This window comes from Bactrocera tryoni, chromosome 3 (assembly GCF_016617805.1).
Source record: "Bactrocera tryoni isolate S06 chromosome 3, CSIRO_BtryS06_freeze2, whole genome shotgun sequence".
NCBI lineage: Eukaryota > Metazoa > Arthropoda > Insecta > Diptera > Tephritidae > Bactrocera > Bactrocera tryoni.
Window position 1 is genome coordinate 53409387 of NC_052501.1, and position 20950 is coordinate 53430336.

General features: G+C 33.4%; 1 long non-coding RNA gene across 1 annotated transcript in view; it reads left to right on the top strand.

The window, feature by feature from the left end:
* Positions 1–20950, top strand: part of LOC120772504 — an 80168-nt gene that overhangs the window by 19521 nt on the left and 39697 nt on the right. Inside the window, exon 3 of the long non-coding RNA XR_005705063.1 lies at positions 16701–16838. This is a non-coding gene — a long non-coding RNA (uncharacterized LOC120772504). The remainder of the gene's footprint in view (positions 1–16700; positions 16839–20950) is intronic.

Sequence of the window (20950 nt, forward strand, 5' to 3'; positions counted from 1 at the left end):
TGCATACTCCAAAATGGACCGCACAAAACATGTGTACAGTAATTTTAACGTGTAGGGGTCGGAAAAATTTGTATAATTTCGACGGACAAAGCCAAGTACAGAAAAAGATTTTGAAGTTATATAGTTGATGTGATTACTGAAAGAAAATCTGTGGTCAAAGATTACCCCAAGGTCTTTGATTTCAGTAACGCATTTTCGGACGCAATTAGAAATACTGTAGCTAGAAGATAAGATGTTGCGTCCCCTACCATAGGAGATCTGTGAGCATTTATCTACATTCAGAAAAAGTTTCGATTTCAGGCACCAATTATGAAAAGTATCAATATCACATTGAAGTTTGAGTACATCTTGTGTGTTATTGATTAATGCAAAAATTTTTAAGTCATCTGCATATAACAGAAAGTTGGCGAAAGAGAAGCAACAGGAGATGTCATTGATAAACAGCACAAAGAGAAGTGGACCCAAGACGCTTCCTTGTGGGACTCCCGAAGACGCAATGAATGAATCAGATGACACCCCATCGACAGTGGCTACGCATCGTCTGTTTTGCAGATATGATCTAATCCACTTCAAGAAGGCCGAGTGAAATCCTAGAGATGATAATTTATATTAGAATATTGTGTGATACTTTATCAAAGGCTTTAGAGAAATCTGTGTAGACACAATCAACCTGAAATCCAGCGGAGAATGCAGACCTACAATAATCGCTAAGACCTGCTAAGTTTGACACAGTGGAGCGCCCAGGGACAAACCCATGCTGATTGACATTAATTATTGATTTTACTGCAAAAAATAATTTATTTTTAACAGAACACTCAAAAATTTTCGAAATAGTAGAAAGTTTAGAAATAGGCCTGTAATTGGAGACATCATCCTTTCTACCACCTTTATGAATAGGGGTAATGCGTGTCAATTTCCAGTCAGAAATAAAATCCCCGGTGGCGAGAGACTTATTGAAGATAAGCATGAGAGGATATAATAAGGCAGTACAATTTTTTATAAATACGGGCGGAAGCCCGTCCAAATCCAGTTTGCACGAAGACTTAATGTCACTAATAGCCTTGGCAATATCGTCCTGTGAAAGACACAGTGAGCCAAAATTTATGGATGGGAAGTTATCAGCTGAAAAAGTGGAACTAGTACCAGGATCATCGTAAACATAGTTCGATTTGAAAAATTCAGCGAACAAATTGGAGATTTCGACCGGAGTGCATGCCGACTTATCACCCCAGCGTAAAGCAGAGGGAATGGTCGAACACGCTCTTTTAGATTTTACAAAGTTCCAAAAGAACTTAGGGTTCGACTTAATTGTAGTCTCCGTATTATTAATAAACCTTCTATAGAGGAACTTATCCAATTCTTTAAACAGTTTTGTGTAGTGCTGATATTGAACAAAGGAAACATGAGGTTTAGTTGAAGAGAATTTTCTATAATATTTATTTCTAAGAGTTTTAGACGTTTAAGGTCCTTAGTGTACCAAGGCAACTTATATGGTTGTAAGCGTTTGAGCGGGATATTATAATGACAAAATTCCTGGATAGATTTCTTAAAAATGGAGAAACTATTAGCTGTATCAAGTCCCGATAGTAAATCGTCCCATTTTATTTCAAAGAGCTGATTGTTGAGTCGTTCAAAGTCACAAAATGCAAAATTAAAACCAAGCCCATCAATTGGTTTAACAGGAGCGAAAAGATAAGTATCCACCTCAAACGCTAGCGGTGAATGATGGATGGTGGCTGGAGTAATTGAAGAGAATCCATCAAGAAACCTAAATTTTAAATTATCACTGAGAAAGACTAAGTCAAGAAACCGATCGAGACTATTTGAATATGAGTTGATTTGAATCAGATTGAGACCAAGCAAGCTATCAATGAGAAATAACTCCTGTGAAGACGAAAAATTTGAAGGAATAAGAGCAGGACTATAGGAACAACCAGACCAGACGATATTGCTTAGATTGAAGTCACCCAAAACACAAATATTATTATCTTTCACCTTGTTTAATACCAGCGAGGAAATATTATTTGCGTGGAACTTGTACAACTCTAGCGGACTATTAGGAGGGATGTATGAGACTGCAATGAACAGAGCATCATTGACACAGATACATAGTTGGTCCAAGATAGAATTTTCATTCTCAAGCATAATTAAGCGAGGACGAAATTTGCGATGAACTGCTAGGAGAACTCCACCCCCTCTTAGACAGCCAGTTTTTTCGTGATCTCTGTCCTTGCGGAAGACATAATAGAGATTTGAGTCAAAGTATTCGCTATCGAAATAACTAGAATTCAGCCAAGTCTCAACAATAACGATAATATCGAAATCCAAACGTGAAGAAAAATTGCGAATAATATTTGATTTACACCTAATACCCGATAAATTTTGGTAGTAGATCTTAAGACAGGAACCAGTTGAGGAGAGTGCAGAAACCGCATGAGTAGAATTGCGAATAAAAGGCGCATCAACTAATCTGCAGCTCTGTTTTCCCCTCCGAGTTTTTCATCGAGTTCCTTCACTCTTGTCGTTGATTTCGCCGAGTGCTATCACTTATATTCTCTCAACAGAACACAGAACTCCAAATGTCTGTATCATCTATTCCGATAGTTTGAAGTTTTGTGTGAAGGTATAATGAGCCCTATAAGTCATATGTATTTTTACATGTATTTAAATCAGAGTGCGTTGATAATCTGCCTACAAGGCCTTACAAGCGCATACTGTTTCACAGTATTAATGTGAGAGCATATATACTATATGTATATGTACTCCTGTAAAAGTATGGCAGTAAGCGCGTTGAGGTGTGCTTGTAGTTTATTTGGATTATTGACATATTTATAGCAGCTACTTGGTGTGACCCTACAGCTGCAAGCTGATATGCGTATGTGCTTTAGCATGACAACCTCTTTGCCAACCACGGCTACCTACTTTTGTCAAATATTTCAATAAAACTACACATTTTTTCTCTATGCACTAACACCTATTTTCGGGTTATTTTTTGTTTACCTAAAAGCGATGAAAAAAGTTTCTTTCATTTCTTGATTTATTTGAATTAGTGCGAAGGAAAAAACATAATTGTCAATAGTGCCAAAACAAAATCCCAAAAAGGGTAATAAAAAAACGATTGAAAGACGCATGTCATTCGTGATCGTACCATCGTAAAGGAGACTCGTACAACAAGAAGGTACGTGAATGATTTTTATGTGATTTTGTTTTTAATAATTTGCAAATAATTACTTCATTTGTTTTTATAGCATTGGAAATCAGAACTGAATTGTAAATAGCAGCAGCAGCAACATCATCAGAAGCAGCAAATATAAATTGTTAAGTAAGTATCTGAGCAAAAGTGTGTGTTGTTTGAAATTGGATTGCGCAGTCCAATATAATACGCAAAAATAATTACAAGTAATATTTTGTATTAGCAAAAATAGGTTTTATTAGAATAGCTTTAAATTACATTAAACAATACTTTGAGTGAAGACCAACAATTATGACTTCTCGAGTCGGATGATGAAATGAGAGTGTGACGTGACAAACGCGATTTTACAAATGGTGTCGCTTAATGTGCGGGACCGCTTTCAATGGCGAAAATGCTGAATTGAAGCATGTTGGCAATTTTGCATTCGATGCTTTTGCTGGCAAAAGTCTCCAATGAAACATTAGGATATGTCACTCCTCCCATCTTAAAATAATGCAATGTCCTCATTGCAATTTTTCTTTGTTTACAAGTTAAAGTTTTTAAATAGAATTCTCACAATATTTAAAGATGTTTTTAGCATATAAAAATGATTAAGTAATAATGAATAAGTAAAAAGGAATGATAAGATTGATAAGATATAATTTTCAATTTTTAGATTTTTGTTTTGGTGACTCTTTATTAAAAAAGATTGTATATGGAACTTCATTGGTAGTAGAGTGAACAATTATATGGTTATGAGTGAAAAGTGTTTGTTCAATTTCTAAATATTTTAGCTCTTTATCACCTGAAGTGTTGATTATTCTAAGTTTTTCATTCAAAGTTTTATGTAGTCTTTCAATGTTACCTATACCAGTTTTACCGGTTGTTACTTCTACTTTTATATTTAATGAATTACACCATTGTTTAATGTTTATATTATTTAAACCTTGGTCTTGGTAGATTCTTAAAGTTTTTGGAGGACCCATACAATTAAAAATTTTTAGCAATGCTTTTTTGGATTCCAGCCAGTTCAATGCTTTAACTTTTTCTATCATAGCAAACTTAGAGTATAAATCGATACATGTTAAATAATATTCATTATTCCATTTCCAAAAATCTATAACATATTTTTCTCTTATTTTGTAAATTGGCGGTGTAATTTTGAACGGCATTTTGTTAGAAATATGATCGTTCTTACAATGATTACACAGTTCACATTCGTTTATTACTTTGGTGATTTCCTTAAGATAATTGGGGTAATAATACTGTAATTTAAAACATTTTGCAACCTTCTCTATACCTTGATGAAGTCCACTTAAATGGATTTCAAGTACTTTACTTTTAAAATTTGCAAAATCTGTAATGTTTTCTAATTCTTTAGTACACCGATAAATCTTGTTGCGACTTGTTGTTATTAGTGTCTTATAAACGTTTTGAAATTGTATAAAATCAGTATCATTAGGCATAAAAATTGTAGTATTATTTTTTAATAAATGGGTTTTAATTATATCTTTAATATAATCTGTATTTAATTCTTTGTATGTAATTACAATTAGGTTATTAAAAAAACTTTCGTTATTGTGGTTGAGTTTTTACCATCTCTTATTAATTTAATTTGATTTTTGAATACATTTAGTGGTCGCTCTGTTATCTTAATAAAACTTTCGGAATCTTCATCGGCAGAATGAACAGTGTCTACGTTAGATTCAGATTCTTCATTTAAAAAGCATTCCGTAATTTTAATACGAGAAAGAGCGTCTGCTACACGATTTTCTTTATCTGATATGTATTTTACGTCAAAGTCACACTCATTAATTCGAATCCTTCATATTTGTAATTTGGAGTTCGGTTCCCTTAAGTTGTGGAGCTATTGCAATGGTCTATAATCACTATTTATTAAAAATTTCCTGCCATATAAATATGGTCTAAAATATTTGGTAGCCCAAACCATGGCTAAAAGTTCTTTCTCAGTAGTTGAGTATGTTCATTGAGTGTGCAACTAGCAAAACAAATTTAATGTCCCTGTTGACTTTTTAACACTGCCCCTATTGCCACATTTGGCGCATCAGTCGTCAATGTAAATATTTTCTCATAATTTGTATATGCCAGAATTGGATGATTAGTAATTAAAGTTTTTATAGTGTTTATAGCTTCCACGAATTTCTCATCTCAGCTATTTATTTTATTGTCTTTTTTAAGACAGTTAGTCAAAGTTTTAGTTATTTCAGAAAAGTTTTGAATAAATTTACGATAAAATTCCGCAAAACCAAGTAATTGTTTTATTTCTTTTTCCGTTTTAGGAACGGGATAATTTAAAATTGCTTTAATTTTATTAGGGTTAGGCTTAATACCTTCTGGCGTTATGATATGACCAAGAAATTCGGTTTCTTTTTTGAAAAACTCGCTTTCACCCATCTGAATTTTCAGATTTGCTTCGTTTAATTTATGAAAAACGCTGTCTAGAGATTCTATGTGTTCCTGTAATGACGTACTGAATACTACAATGTCGTCTAAGTAAACCATACAATCTTTTCCTATTAAACCATCTAAAACCGTATTCATCAGTCTCTGGAAGGTGGCTGGAGCATTTTTAAGCCCAAATGGCATTCTTAAAAATTCAAAATGTCCGCTCTGAGTAGAGAAAGCTGTTTTTTCCTATCTGCCGAATCCATTTCTATTTGATGGAAGCCTTGCGCTAAGTCTATTGTTGAAAAATACATACACCTTCCTAGTTTTTCGAGAATTTCATCCATGTTTGGGATGGGATACCTATCCTCGATAGTAATACTATTGAGCTTGCGAAAATCTACAACAATCCTCCACTTCTTTTTACCTGAAGCATCTGACTTCTTTGGTACCACCCAGATTGGTGCTTAATATGGGGAATTACTATGAGAAATGATTTGATTTTCGAGCATTTCTTTTATTTGTTTGTTTACTTCTGATTTATGAATTTCAGGATATCTATACGACTTTACATATATTGGATCTTCATGAACCGTTTTAATTCAATGTTTTATTTTATGAGTGAAGGTGAGTTTGTCCCCTTCTTTATAAAATATATTTTCAAATTTATTTAAGAGTTCTTTTAATTTATTTAACTCTTCTGAATTTAAATGTTCAAGTCTAAGTTTACTATCTTTAGTGTTATGATTTTCGTTCATATTTAATTCTTGAAGGCAACTATCAAATTTTACAGAATTTGATTTATTCTTGAAAAAGTTATACCGAACACCATTCATATGTATCGTATTTTTTTCCAGATCGATTTTAGCTTTAAGTAGCTTAAGTATATCATAACCAAGTAAACCGTCGTAGTTATTCGAAAAATCATAAACGAAAAATTTCAGTTTTTTCATATGTTCATCGCTAAACAATTCTTGGGTTTCATTTAGACAAACTTTTCCTATTGCTGTTGTTAATGTTATTGGCTGAACATAAATAATCTTTTCGTTGGATATTCCAGGCTTTATTAAACTAACTGATGAACCTGTGTCGACTAAAAATTTATAATATTTTTTATTAAATTTCAATTCAATTGTGGGGGGCCTTCCGAGGCTGTTAAGCGAAAATTTACCTCATCTGGTTCCATTGGTTCAGGATAGCCAAAGCGTCTTAATCGAGATTGGTTTGACCCATGAATTTTATCTTGTTTTAAATTATTTAAGTTTCTATTAGTATAAATGTTTGCAGAATTGAAAGGTGTATGCCTAACTTGTGAGAAATGATTATTCTGTAAAGTATATTGTTGATTGCTATGTTCATTGAAAAATGGTTTATTTTTATAATAATTATTTTGATTGGACAATGGGTAATTTTTTGAAAAAGTGTTGTAATTGGAACGAACTGGAAATTGATTCGTATTGGTTGCAAAATATTCTATATTACTATTAATATTGTTATTCATATAATTAGGTTGTTTCGAATTTGCGTTAGTTCTTTGAATTGTTTTCTGTTTAGAGAATTGTTTATTATTTTCATAAACATCGTTTTCTTTTAATATTTTGATTGCCGACTTAAGGTCGGTTGCAAGATTTGCGTTTATTAACGCAGTTAAATAGTTTGGCAATTCTCTTTTTAATGTTTTCAAACTTATCTTATCTAATTCATTATACAAAAATATTTTAGTTGAACAAATTTCATTTTTTAGTTTGATAACATCCTTTACTTTACAAACTTCTAAATTAATCTCTTCGCATAGTAGCTTAACATTGTTTTTAAATTTAATATTGCTTATTTCTAAGATTAGTGTTGAAACTGTCGTGTGTTCTCCGAATTCATCTATAAGTAACTGCCTCAGCGTCATCCAATCTGGTGGTTGCTCTCGCCTAACCACGTCCAATGCAGCGCCTCTGAGTATTTTTATGACACAGTGTAGATAGAATACTTTCGTCTCTTCCGATATAACAGGAGACTGTGGCATGATCGCGTCGACCCCTTGAATAAAGAGTGCTAAGTAGTTTCGATTACCATCAAATGGTTGAATGAGTTTGATGTTTTGAATCGCCATTTCTCTGGTTTCGCGCTCCATTTTGTTGTTTGCCTCTTTAATTTTAATTGATTACAAAATTTGGCTTAGTTCGTCCACTTCTTCTTCCATAAACTGTCTGCTTTGGTTTTATTCACCTTCGTTTGTAATCTTGCCTTTGGACTTTTGATTTTGTTTCACCAAGTAGGTAGTCACACTTACGACATTCCGCATTCGATTGTGGAATAGAGTTTTTGTTGAATAATTTATCGTATATTAATTATTTTGATTTTATTTTATTCCGTTTTTTGTTTTATTCTTTTTTTTATGTGTTCTATTTTATTTTTATTTTTAACGTATTGTGATATTTTTGTTCCACTGTTCGATCGTAACTTAGTTCATTTTGTTTGTTACGATAATTTTTTCGTTTTCTTCGCTTCGACGTTACACTTTTACGTTCTCGTTGTTAAACTATTCGTTTTGTTTTTTACTATATTTTTCCTTCACTTTTCACGTTTTTCTTTTACGTTGGCTATACACTCTCTATGTTAAACAATTTAGTTTTATTTGTTACAATCATTTGTTCTTTACGATATTTTTTCTTCACCTTTCACGTCTTTCTTTTACGTTGGCTATACACTCTCTATGTTAAACAATTTAGTTTTATTTGTTACAATCATTTGTTCTTTACGATATTTTTTCTTCACCTTTCACGTTTTTTTTTACGTTGGCTATACACTCTTTATGTTAAACAATTTAGTTTTATTTGTTACGATAATTTATTTTTTACGATATATTTTCTTTTTCTTCGCTTCGACGTTCCTTAACTGCACGCTGTTTTAGAGTTATCGAATGTTTAATTTACGATGTTAAAGTTTTGATCTTTTTATTTTATGCGATAAAAAATTTTCCTCACGATTTAAACGTTCTCTTTCACTTTTCCACTCCCACGATGTTTAGGGTTATCAAATGTTTATTTTACGATGTTTAAGTTTTAATGAAATTGTTTTTTTTCTTTTTTTTTACTATATACATTCTTTTCCACGATTTTAAACGATATCTTTCACTTTTCCCCTTCCACGTGCTATCACTAACTCGTTGTTCCGAGTCACCGAATGCACGATGTTAAGGTTTTAATATTTTTGCCTTGTACGATAAACCAAAAACAGTTTTTTTTTTCATTTAACCCGATCTTCCTGTTCCATAGCATGTAAACTTTTCCTTCACGATTTTTTAATTTTTTTTTTCACTACATACTATATTGTGTTTTTTACTAGCTTCAAAAGCTATTTTATTTAAAATATATCAAAATTAGTTATTTATTTATTTTTTTTTATTTTAGTTTATGTTTTATTACACGGTTGTGTGTATTTTAAAAACAAAAAAAGGTATTTTATTCAAATAGGTTCTTTTATTTAGGATCTTTTGCGCAGATCCTACCGACTGCGCCGGTAATATTTTTTATTAACAAAAATAGGTTTTATTAGAATAGCTTTAAATTACATTAAACAATACTTTGAGTGAATACCAACAATTATGACTTCTCGAGTCGGATGATGAAATCAGAGTAACGTGACAAACGCGATTTAACAAATGGTGCCGCTTAATGTGCGGGACCGCTTTAAATGGCGAAAATGCTGAATTGAAGCACTTTGGCACTTTCATGTTGCATTCGATGCTTTTGATGACAAAAGTCTCTAGTGCAACATTAGGATATGTCACTCCTCCCATCTTAAAATAATGCAATGTCCTCATTGCAAATTTTTCTTTGTTTACAAATTAAAGTTTTTAAATAGAATTCTGACAATATTTAAAGATATTTTTAGCATATAAAAATGATTAAGTAAAAAGGAATGATAAGATTGATAAGCTACAATTTTCAATTCTTAGATTTAGCTTTAGTTGGTTTTCTTTTTTCTTTTAAATTGGTTTTTATATTTTCTTACATTTTCACGTTTAAACTTAACAATGTGATCTTGTTTTGGTGACTCCTTATTAAAAAAGATTGTATATGGAATTTCATTGGTAGTAGAGAGAACAATTATATGGTTATAAGTGAAAAGTGTTTGTTCAATTCTAAATATTTTAGCTCTTTATCACCTGAAGTGTTAATTATTCCAAGTTTTTCATTTAAAGTTTTATGTAGTCTTTCAATGTCACCTATACCAGTTTTACCGGTGTTTACTTCTACTTTTATATTTAATGAATTACACCAATGTTTATATTATTTAAACCTTGGTCTTGGTCGATTTTTAAAGTTTTTGGAAGACGCATACAATTAAAAATATTTAGCAATGCTTTTTTGGATTCCAGCCAGTTCAATGCTTTTACTTTTTCTATCATAGCAACCTTAGAGTATAATTCGATGCCTGTTAAATAATATTCATTATTCCATTTCCAAAAATCTATAACATATTTTTCTCTTATTTTGTAAATTGGCGGTGTAATTTTGAACGGCATTTTGTTAGAAATATGATCGTTCTTACAATGATTACACAGTTCACATTCATTTGTTATTTTGATGATTTCCTTAAGATAATTGGGATAATAATACTGTAATTTAAAACATTTTGCAACCTTCTCTATACCTTGGTGAAGCACACTTAAATGGATTTCAAGTACTTTACTTTTAAAATTTGCAAAATCTGTAATGTTTTCTAATTCTTTTGTACACCGATAGATCTTGTTGCGACTTGTTGTTATTAGTGTCTTATAAACGTTTTGAAATTGTATAAAATCAGTATCATTGGGCATGAAAATTGTTGTATTATTTCTTAATAAATTTGTTTTAATTATATCTTTAATATAATCTGTAGTTAATTCTTTGTATGTAATTACAATTAGGTTATTAAAAAAAACTTTCGTTATTGTGGTTGAGTCTTTACCATCTCTTATTAATTTAATTTAATTTTTGATTACATTTAATGGTCGCTCTGTTATCTTAATAAAACTTTCGGAATCTTCATCGGCAGAATGAACAGTGTGTACGTTAGATTCAGATTCTTCATTAAAAAAGCATTCCGTAATTTTAATACGAGAAAGAGCGTCTGCTACACGATTTTCTTTACCTGATATGTATTTTACGTCAAAGTCATACTCATTAAGCCGAATGTTCCATCTTTGTAACTGGGAGTTTGATTGCCTTAAGTTGTGGAGCCATTGCAATGGTCTATGATCACTATTTATTAAAAATTTCCTGCCGTATAAATATGGTCTAAAATATTTGGTAGCCCAAACCATGGCTAAAAGTTCTTTCTCAGTAGTTGAGTAGTGCAGCTCATGTTCATTGAGTGTGCGACTAGCAAAACAAATTGAATGTCCCTGTTGACTTAACACTGCCCCTAATGCCACATTTGACGCATCAGTCGTCAATTAAATATTTTCTCATAATTTGGATATGCCAGAATTGGATCATTAGTAATTAAGATTTTTATAGTGTTTATAGCTTCCACGAATTTCTCATCTGAGCTATTTATTTTATTGTATCTATTTTTTAAGACAGTTAGACAAAGGTTTAGTTATTTCAGAAAAGTTTTGAATAAATTTACGATAAAATCCCGCCAAACCAAGAAATTGTTTTATTTCTTTTTCCGTTTTAGGAACGCGATAATTTAAAACTGCTTTGATTTTATTAAGGTTAGGCTTAATACCTTCTGGCGTTATGATATGACCTAGAAATTCGGTTTCTCTTTTAAATAACTCACTTTTATCCATCTGAATTTTCAGATTTGCTTCGTTTAATTTACGAAAAACTCTGTCTAGAGATTCTATGTGTTCCTGTAATGATGTACTGAATACTACAATGTCGTCTAAGTAAACCATACAATCTCTCCCTATTAAACCATCTAAAACCGATCTCTGGAAGGTGGCTGGTGCATTTTTAAGCCCAAATGGCATTCTTAAAAATTCAAAATGCCCGCTCTGAGTAGAGAAAACTGTTTTTTCCTCTCTATCCATTTCTATTTGATGGAAGCCTTGCGCTAAGTCTATTGTTGAAAAATACATACACCAACCTAGCTTTTCGAGAATTTCATCCATGTTTGGAATGGGATACCTATCATCGATAGTAATATGTACTATTGAGCTTGCGAAAATCGACAACAATCCTCCACTTCTTTTTACCTGAAGCATCTGACTTCTTTGGTACCACCCAAATTGGTGCTGAATATGGGGAATCACTATGAGAAATGATTTGATTTCCAAGCATTTCTTTAATTTGTTTGTTTACTTCTGATTTATGAATTTCACGATATCTATACGACTTTACATATATTGGATCTTCATGAACCGTTTTAATTCTATGTTTTATTTTAGGAGTAAAGGTGAGTTTGTCCCCTTCTTTATAAAATATATTTTCAAATTTATTTAAAAGTTTTTTTAATTTATTCAACTCTTCTGAATTTAAATGTTCAAGTCTAAATTTACTATCTTTAGTGTTATGATTTTCGTTCATATTTAATTCTTGAAAGCAATTATCAAAATTTACAGAATTTGATTTATTCTTGAAAAAGTTGTACCGAACATCATTCATATGTATCATATTTTTTTCCAGATCAATTTTAGCTTTAAGTATCTTGAGTATATTATAACCAAGTAAACCGTCGAGTTATTCGAGAAATTATAAACGAAAAATTTCAGTTTTTTCATATGTTCATCGCTAAACAATTCTTGGGTTTCATTTAGACAAACTTTTCCTATCGCTGTTGTTAATGTTATTGGCTGAACATAAATAATCTTTTCGTTGGATATTCCAGGCTTTATTAAACTAACTGATGAACCTGCGTCGACTAAAAATTTATAATATTTTTTATTAAATTTCAATTCAGTTGTGAGGAGCCTTCCGAGGCTGTTAAGTGAAAATTTACCTCATCTTGTTCCATTGGTTCAGGATAGCCAAAGCGTCTTAATCGAGATTGGTTTGACCCATGAATCTTATCTTGTTTTAAATTATTTAAGTTTCTATTAGTATAAATGTTTGCAGAATTGAAAGGTGTATGCCTAACTTGTGGGAAGAGGGCACAATAGACCCAAGGTCGCAGTGCATACCTCAATTAAATTCTATTCTAAAATTCTTGTGGGAAATTATTATTTTGTAAAGTATATTATTGATTGCAATGTTGATTGAAAAATGGTTTATTTTTATAATAATTATTTTGATTGGACAATGGATAATTGCGTTAGTTCTTTGAATTGTTTTTTGTTTAGAGAATTGTTTATTATTTTCATAAACATCGTTCTTTTTTAATATTTTGATTCCTGACATAAGGTTTATTAACGCAATTAAATAGTTTGGCAATTCTCTTTTTAATGTTTTCAAACTTATCCGATCTACATAATTCATTATACAAAAATATTTTAGTTGAGCAAGTTTCATTTTTTAATTTGATAACATCCTTTACTTTACAAACTTCTAAATTAATCTCTTCGCATAGTAGCTTAACATTATTTTTAAATTTAATATTGCTTTCATCTATACATAAGTAACTGTGTAGATAGAATACTTTCCTCTCTTCTCCTTGAATAAAGAGTGCTAAGTAGTTTCGATCACCATCAAATGGTTGAATAAGTTTGATGTTTTGAATCGCCGTTTCTCTGGTTTCTCGCTCCATTTTGTTGTCCGCCTCTTTAATTTTAATTGATTTCAAAATTTGGCTTAGTTCGTCCATTTCTTCTTCCATAAACTGTCTGCTTTGGTTTTATTCACCTTCGTTTGTAATATTGCCTTTGGACTTTTGATTTTGTTTCACCAAGTAAGTAGTCGCACTTGCGACATTCTACATTCATTTCCTCTTTTGTTGAATAATTTATCGTATATTAATTATTTTGATTTTCTTTTTTTTCCTTTTTTGTTTTTTTTTTGTTTTATACTTTTTTTTTTTGTTCTATTTTATTTTTATTTGTAACGTATTGTGATATTTTAGTTCCACTGTTCGATCGTAACTTAGTTCGTTTCGTTTGTTACGATAATTTTTCCGTTTTCTTCGCTTCGACGTTACACTTTTACGTTCTTGTTGTTAAACTATTCGTTTTGTTCTTTACGATATTTTTTCTTCACTTTCCACGTTTCTCTTTTACGTTGGCTATACACTCTCTATGTTAAACAATTTGGTTTTATTTGTTACGATAATTTGTTCCTTACGATATTTTTTCTTCACTTTTCACGTTTTTCTTTCACGTTGGCTATACACTCTCTATGTTAAACACTTTAGTTTTATTGTTTTTACGATAACTTTTTCTTTTTCTTCGCTTCGACGTTCCTTAACTGCACGTTGTTTTAGAGTTACCGAATGTTTATTTTACGATGTTAAAGTTTTGATCTTTTTATTTTATGCGATAAAAAATTTTCCTCACGATTTAAACGTTCTCTTTCACTTTTCCACTCCCACGATGTTTAGGGTTATCAAATGTTTATTTTACGATGTTTAAGTTTTAATGAAATTGTTTTTTTTTCTTTTTTTTTACTATATACATTCTTTTCCACGATTTTAAACGACATCTTTCACTTTTCCCCTTCCACGTGCTATCACTAACTCGTTGTTCCGAGTCACCGAATGCACGATGTTAAGGTTTTAATCTTTTTGCTTTGTATGATATACCAAACATTTTTTTTCATGAAATTTGATCTTTTTGTTCTATAGTATGTAAATTTTTCCTTCACGATTTTTTGTTTTAATACATATACTCGTATTGTGTTTTTTGCTAGCTTGAAAAGCTACTTTATTTAAAATGTATCAAAAATAAAATCTTATTTATTTTTTTTATTTTAGATTATGTTTTTATTACACGGTTGTGTGTATTTTAAAAACAAAAAAAAAGGTATTTTTATACGAATAGGTTCTTTTATTTAGGATCTTTTGCGCAGATCCTACCGACTGCGCCAGTAATATTTTTTATTAACAAAAATAGGTTTTATTAGAATAGCTTTAAATTACATTAAACAATACTTTGAGTGAAGACCAACAATTATGACTTCTCGAGTCGGATGATGAAATGAGAGTGTGACGTGACAAACGCGATTTTACAAATGGTGCCGCTTAATGTGCGGGACCGCTTTCAATGGCGAAAATGCTGAATTGAAGCATGTTGGCAATGTTGCATTCGATGCTTTTGCTGGCAAAAGTCTCCAATGAAACATTAGGATATGTCACTTACAAATGTCCATAAGTATGTATTTTATGCGTTTAAGGCGGCCTGCACAATCCAATATAATGTGTGAAAACAAATGTTTGCTTTATATTTTAAATGATCGATAATATTTATCTTTTCTTTCAGATGTTATTATTATTTTTATTTAATTAGCCTTTGCTTTCAGAGAAAATTCTATTTGTATTTAATATATTTTATTTTTTCAGATAATATTAATCTTTTCTTTCAGTTATTATTATGATTTTATACAATAAATGTTTCTGTTACTTTTAGATATTACAATTTATTTTTCAATGTAATTATTATTTATTTTCAGGTTTAATAACCTTTATTTTATTTCAGGTATTTGACTTTTATAATCTTTTTTCACTCTTTTAACTTCAGCTACGATGTTTTTCTTTAATAAATATTTTTCAGATATTAATTATTTTTTTTTAAAAATGTATTTTGATTTATATAAATTATAATAAATTTTATGTAAATATGTAAAATATAAAATAAAAATTTTAAAACTTAAAAAGTTTTGTTTGAAATTTTAAGAAGTTTTAAAAGTAGGAATCAACAAATGCAACCCTGCATCAGCTGTTTAAAAAGATAAAATGCAACCCTGAATCAGCCGTCGATTGGGGACATTAGAGCAGGACATCTGTATGATCACATGTATACGTACGTGTGAGGGGAAAAGTGGGTAGAATCTTCACGCGACCTATGGCAATCTACCCACTTTACTACCTACTATTTCTCTGGTTTTTTACCCGCTCATGGCTTGCAGGGGCATTATATTCTTAAGCTGAACTCAAACGTATAACACATTTTCACAAATAAACACATCGCACATATGTTCATATTCTCCCCATAATCACTTCTTTGGCTGCCTTTATTAGCGGTTGCCTGTACAAACACATACATATGTATGTTTCATATAGTTATTAGGTAGTTACCCACACTGGTAATATACTGCTACCTACTTGCAGCACCCGACAGTTACATCAGTTGTATCATCATTTTCTAAGAAAGAGGGCAAAAGGGCAGAAAAGTGAACAGATGAACGCTTTAGTAGCTTAAACACTGTTTCATTAAGCTGTACTACTCACACGACATCAACACAATCGAGTTCTGGAACTTTCTATCTTTGATGAAACCCTAAGAGACTTTTGTAATTTTCTTGCCATTTGCTAAATGCGTTTTTAAATTAATATAATAATGCTATTGACTCCATTAAGAGTAGAAGCTTCTATTAAAAAGGGTATCATTAAAACTAGATACATACGTCTATTTTGCGTGACATTGAGATTTTTTCATAAAGATATCCGGTTATAAGTTAATTGACTTATTTTAACGTGTTTTCTGAACGTGATATTTGGGAGTACATTTTATATATGTATTTATAAAAGTTGTCTTCACAGGGAGCACCCTTTTGACGCAGTTTGACTGTGATATTTAGTTGTTTTTTAACATCATGCAGTTTCCATAACTGCTAGTTTGCCCACTATTGTTATTGCAATTACCTTATTTCTATATAATCATTTATGAGTATTGGTAGACGCTGTTTACCGGTTGCCCTATTCCGCATTAAGTATATTTTATATGCAAGTATTTACTTACACATAAGTTAAGCCCCCAAACAATAAACAGTGAAGTATAGAAAATAAAAAAAAAAAACTGAAATGTGTGTTTGTACATAAGTGCTGCATTATAGTGGTAATAAAAAATTTTCAATTTACGTTTTACTTGTATTAACTTAAGTAGACATTCACTTAATCACGGTTAGGTTGTATTTGTATTATATGTAACCAAATGCAAATGCAAACTGTAATCGAATAGCGAAAATTCAACAAATATTAATAAAATAAAAATTATAGCATACACAAATGTATATAAGCGCTTGCAAATATAAAAAATATATTCTATTAGCCTTAGCCCCATACAAAGCTGCTGTCGATGCAGCTTCGATGTTTGATGAACATTTACTACTCAATTGCAAATCACATGCTGAACAACAACCGCAAGTCCGGAGCTGTATCCCAATCGTCGCGGCGAAGTGGTGCAAGGGTAAGTTCCAGCCACCACACACATATTCATAGTATATAAACAAACGACATCTGTGAACATTATTTTTGCTTTATATATTTATTAACCGACTAACAAAAAACGTCAAGAAACACTAAATTTTATGAAAGAAATGGCAGAAGGAAGCTGCACCCAGGCTTTTTTAAAAATTGAAAATGGGCGTGGTGTCGCCCACTTAAGGACCAAAAACTCAGGAACTACTTTACCGATTTCAATGAAATTCGGTATGTAATATTTTCTTAACACCCTGATGACATGTACGAAATATGGGTGAAATCGGTTCACAACCACGCCTTCTTCCAATATAACGCTATTTTGAATTCCATCTGATGCCTTCTCTGTATAATATATACATATATTAGGAACCAATGATGATAGCGGAATAAAACTTTACACAAATACGGTATTTGAAAAAAATGTAAATGACGGATAATGAAATCTCGATTATCGCTTTATCATGCGAGAGTATAAAATGTTCGGTGACACCCGAACTTAGCCCTTCCTTACTTGTTCACCATAGTTTCATAAAATTCCGTTGTTGGAGAAATATGCTTTCTAATAAAACTTAACTCAGTATACTTATCGTAGCTTTACTGTCCGGAATAAAATTCTTGCAAAATATTATTTAAGTAATTAATATTTTTAATTTTTTTTATATACACCATTTTATTAAAATTGGAAAAATGAAATCACCTTGACAAACATATGTATATTGAACTGCAAATGACACTGTATGGCAAAAGTAATACCAAATAATATTCCAACAATATTTTAAAAAGAAAAAACTTAGAAACTTTAAACATAATATTTACATTGCTTGGCTGCATAGACTTCAGACTTTACATATCCACACAGGAAAATGTCTGGCAGTGTGAAATCACACCATCTTGGTGGCCAATAGACCGGGCCGGTGAAATTATGTACTTAAGGGTTTTTTCGATAAATTCATTGATTAATGGGAGGTATGGGAAGTGACACGGCGTCCTTGCTGAAACTAAATATCGCCGAGATAAAGACAATCATTTATGAAGATTCCATCAGCCCACAAACCACACCAAACCGTTGTTTTTTCTGGATAAAATGACAGCTCTTGAATCTCTTCAGGTTGCTCATCGCCCTAAATTTGGCAACTTTGTTTATTTACATACCCATTGAGCCAAAAATGAGGCCCATTTGCTCGCCCATCGCTAAAAAAATTTGACTAGAAAACATTGAATCGTCTAGGAACTTTTCAAGAGCCAAAAGAGCGAAGCGATGTCGCTTGGGAAGGTCGAGCGGCTTCAGTTCTTGCAAAAGGTGTACTTTTTACGCTTTGAATTTAAAATCTCGAGAACGAATGTGCCGAGTCGTTCCATACATCAGTCCAAGTTGCTGCCAACTGCGCCGAATCGACTCCCCACTGTCTTCAAGTACACTCATCACTCTATGCTGGATGTGGTTTATTCGGTCGAATGTTACAACCTAGTTGGCAGGAAATCCACTTGTATAAAGTTGTTAAGCCAATTTGGACCTACGGAGCCCAACTAATGGGTTGCTCAAGTAAAGCTATATGTAAAAGTTGTCCGATATCGGCGGTTCCGACAAATGGGTATTAAAAATTAAATCAACGCAGCTTGTCACTCTGATCATTTATATATTTACTTTATAGAGACTCCGACGATTCCTTTTGGGTGTGGAGAGAGTGTGCGAGGGTTCTGTTAGGTGCGTTTTTCCTAGGTCGGAGGTGCAGGTACCTCAAGCACAAGAGGTGCCAGTCCCTCCATTAGACGATGGGGAGTTGGGGTACGCCTTTGGCCAGGTTAGGTCTAAACGGTCCCCAGGTTTTGATGGTTTGAACGGAGAGATGTGTAAAAGCTTATGGAAGTTCATTCCGGAATACCTGGAGGCCATTTATAATAAGTGCGTCTGGGAGGGATACTTTCCACGCGAGTGGAAAAATGCTAGGGTTGTTCCTCTTCTGAAGTCCCCTGATAAGGTCAGGAGCGATCCTCGATCTTATCGGGGCATCAGTCTCCTTCCAGTACTTGGAAAAGTGCTGGAAAGAGTCATGGTGGAACGGCTTCAGGAGCTAACGCGGGGTATGTGGTCGGATAGGCAGTTTGGGTTCAGGAAAGGACCCAGTATAGAGGATGCGTGGTTCTACGTTCAGAGTGTCGTTAGGGAGAATGTCAACAAATATGTCCTCGATCTCTTAGAGATCGTTAATTCTTTGGGTTTAGGTGTGGGGGTCGACATATCGATGGACAAAACGGTGGCAATGCTGCTGAAAGGTAGATTGTCATCGGGTCGTCCACCGACGCAAGTCAAATATCTGGGACTGACCATTAGTGAAAGGATGTGTTTTACTCCCCACTTGGCGAATGTAAAGGAGCGATTGCAGGCAACTGTAGGCAAAATACGACGGATTTTGAGGAGCGATTGGGGTCTCGGACGTCGTGCTGTCCGCACCATATATCGTGGCTTGTTTGTGGCCTGTGCCACTTATGGAGCCCCTGTATGGTGGGAGACAGCCACGACTGTCTGGGGGTCTCAAAAACTCCTCTCAATCCAGCGTTGCATGATGCTTGCATGTTTGCCTGTATGTCGCACCGTCTCTACGGATGCGATGCAGGTCTTGTTAGGTGCACCTCCTCTTGACCTGATTGTCATACAGCGTGCTGTTGCATTCAAGTTAAGAAGGGGCTTGACTGTGTCATTGCTGCGGAATGACTGGATTTCTGACGATGATGTGGAGAGGGAGGGATATCTAGGGAGCAAGAGGCTCCTAGATGATAGGGTTAGGTGTAGGTGGCAAGAACGTTGGGACAATAGTCCTAACGGCCGAGTGACGTACGAGTACATTCAGGACGTGGGGTTCGTTGTGGATAACCCAGACTTCAGATTTTGTCTGAGTCTGGGTTTCCTGCTTACGGGGAAGAGGCCTCTGAATGCATTTTTGCATCAGAGGCACCTTTCGGATACGTCGGGGTGTTTTTGTGGGGCGGGGTTAGAAAATTGGTCGCATTTGATTGCGGAGTGCCCGATGTACTCGGACATTAGGGATTTGGGTGGTATGGGGATTAGCTGGACTGATGGACAATTAGATGTTAGTGGTGTGATCTCCACTAGTGGGAATACCGAACAGTTAGGGTCGGTTGCGCGTGAACTGTTTAGCGGCGAAGGCGGTTAGCTGGAAGTTAGGGTTAGTTTCTGTATGATTGGTGTGTGTAAGTGATGTGTGTATGGGGTTCAACCCCTGGCCACCAGTCCAGAGCCGTATGGAAGCTCAACTGTTAGTAGTTTCGGCTACGAGGTCTGACCGGAGACTTAATTCTGGTACCACGGGAGCAGGAGCCCTTGGAGTTCGCTCCAACCTGCTCGTGCGAACTGGCCCCTCGGGGAGTATCGTGGTGGTTGTGGTTAAAACCCAAATCGCGGGAAGAACTGACTTTGTCAGTTGAATGTGGAGTTGCATTGCAACCGGGTGCCGGACCCAAAGCACGGCAGAGGTTTTAGATGGGCCTCGAACCCTACCAAGGTGGTTAGTGTGTCCATTCCACACTGCCAATTGGTACTGAAAATGCTTTGCATTCTCAGGGCGTTGATCAACGCATTGATTTGATCCGCTGTGCTTTTGAGCGCCGAAACCACTATGCCCTAATATCTTTCCAGTGTTATATGTAAAATAAGGTTAAGTAATTTATGAGCTTAGTGAGCTTAATAAGAAAATCAAATATTTTAAAACGTATGTATATGTATAGAAAATTTCTGTAAAAACCTCTTAAAACCGACATAACAAAATTAGACTATTTTATTAACAAAATTGTTTTATTTCAAAATTATACATATTCTTGTTCTTTCCTTAAATTATGCACTTTCAAATGAAATTGCTGTTTCATGTGCTGTAAAACATGGCGAAAGCAAAATTGTGGAAAACGCTTTACTGCTTGCCTTAAGCACATTTTGCTGAGCGCCGACTCGCATACAATTTTCAAATTATCTCGAACGCCTTAAATCATTTCGGGGCGCCAACTCAGGCTGTTTTAACACTTTTCGCCTGTTTTTTGTTGCGCGTCCTCTTTTCAGGCGCTTTCAATAGTTTTTTTTCCATTAAT